This window comes from Antrostomus carolinensis, unplaced genomic scaffold (genome assembly GCF_000700745.2).
Source record: "Antrostomus carolinensis isolate BGI_N321 unplaced genomic scaffold, ASM70074v2 scaffold44911, whole genome shotgun sequence".
Lineage (NCBI taxonomy): Eukaryota > Metazoa > Chordata > Aves > Caprimulgiformes > Caprimulgidae > Antrostomus > Antrostomus carolinensis.
Window position 1 is genome coordinate 282 of NW_010294351.1, and position 2,187 is coordinate 2,468.

Genomic DNA, 2,187 nt, shown 5'->3' on the forward strand with positions numbered 1-2,187 from the left:
TGAAGTTGCTGCTTGGTGCTATCTGCCTTGCATGGAGAAACCACCCTTTCCATGACTGATTCTCCAGTCTCTGAAGGCTCTGAGTGACTTGATTATCTTATTGGCATTGCTCACTTTGTGTAACATGGCAGTGAGGCTTTCTGCCTTTATGGATCCTGCGGGATTTGGTCTTGGGAATGCCAAGATTGGATGAGTGAGGTGGATGCCATTGGCAAAGCATGACTGGAGAGCTGGACTGATTTAAACACCTCCAGTAGTATCCCAGACAGCTGTCTGCACTGCAGGGGGCTATGCTCTTCTGCTTTCTTGGACAACCTTTCCTTTACTTGAAGCCACTTACTGAGAAGTGAGCAGTGCTGAGGGAGGTCAGGGAGCAGGATGTGAGATGGGGCCTGTGTTTTATTCTCAGCTGCTGGTTGTGTTCCTGTTAGATCGATCCACACCTGAGACTCGGGGATTATTTTACAAGCTGTGATGCTGGTACTGAGCAGATCATTTGGTGTCTTATCTCCACAGGCAATAGGAGGCTGTGGGACACTTCTGGGTTTTAATTGCTATTTATTTAGCCAATAACTTTCTGTCATCCAAAACAGTTCTTATAGAAAAGATTTTAGAGCTTGCAGCCACCCTTACCTCCACCAGGCCGGTTAAGAGAAATTCCTTCAGATGATGTCTACCTTGTTTTGCATTCCAGTTTAATTTCTTTCCCTGTGCCTGGACAAGGGAGATGGGCAAAGAGCTGCAAAAGACTCTTTCCCTTTTAGCACACCAGGAGAGGGAAGCAGCAAGTAAATCGCCTCCTCCCTGGGCTCCCACCAGCTCTGATCTGTGGTAGTGCATTGGTGTGCAGGAGAGTCCAGACTCTGGAAAATACCCCTAATGTTAATTTGCACTCGGTGATACTTTCTTTTCTTCTGCTCACGGTGGTTAATAAAACCTGTTCTGACCTTGAGCTGAAAGTGCTCAGGAAGCTCTGGGAATAAATGAGAATTTTTCTACGCCTCCCCAAGGCATTTTCGTTCCTGTCAGTAGTTGTTCGTTCCATTTGAAGGATTGCCAGAGGAGAAAACATTAAATGACTGTGCTGCTGCTGGAGCTTCAAATGGGATTGATTTCCTTTGGATTGTGATTGGATTCTTGATTTGGCTGAATGGAGAAGGCAGTGGGTGGAGGGGAGTGGTCCTTCTTTCTCGGAGATGTTTTAAAATGCATCTGTCCTTTTTTAATTTGAAGCTGAGAGCCTCTCGCTGCCTTGCTGAGTGAAATGCAGCTTTCTAACCAAACAAGAGTTATCTTCTCAAAAAAGTAAAGGAGTGTCTGAGTTAAAGCTGTGAGTGCCACCAGCTGCAGGGGCCTTAACGGCAGATGAGGCAGGCACTGGGAGGAGGCTGTGCTGCTCTGGTGGGAGTAGATGTGAATGGAAGAGGGATTTTTGTCCAGTCACTTCTGCCCTCAGAGCTGGTGATGAGGTAAAAATCCCCCCTGAAAAGAACAGTCTTTGTATTCTTCAGTGCCAGCTTCACCTGAATTCAGCTTCTCTTCCTGCAGCTCACCCTGTCGTGGGGGGGGTGTGGAGTGCTCTGGGGAGCTGCTGAAGGGCCAGGCTGCCTCAGAGCTGTTTCTTCCCTTCCCTGCATGGCTTCAGCGTGAAGCTGCAGGAGGAGGACAGCTTCCTGTGTGTTCTGTACAGGTGCTTCCCTGGTATCTCCATGCTGTGCCTTGACAGATGGGGTTTCAGAGCTTTTTATGGTTTGCTTGTACATGTGTCTCACTTGAAAAACCCGTACTGGTTCCTAATTTCATAGCAAACTCGGCGCGTTGGCTCCTGTAACGCGTAAGCGTGGTGCTGCGGAGAGCAGGCACGCGGCCCTCTGTGCTCCTGCGTTTTAATCAAACCCTTTGCAGCTTGCGTTGTGTTTCACGGCTTCCTCGTCTGATATTTACAGCTCAGGCTTAATTGACTTTTGGAAGAAGTGTGTGTCATCTGCGTTTGTCAGGTGGCACTCCTGAGTTTTTAGCTCCATCAGCTGAAATCCCATTTGTGTCTGGTTTTCAAAGCGGAAGCCTGTGTGATCATAGAATCACAGACTGGTGTGCGTTGGAAGGGACCTTAAAGCTCATCTAGTTCCAACCCCCCTGCCATCAGCAGGGACACCTTCCACTAGACCAAGTTGCTCCACGCCTAAT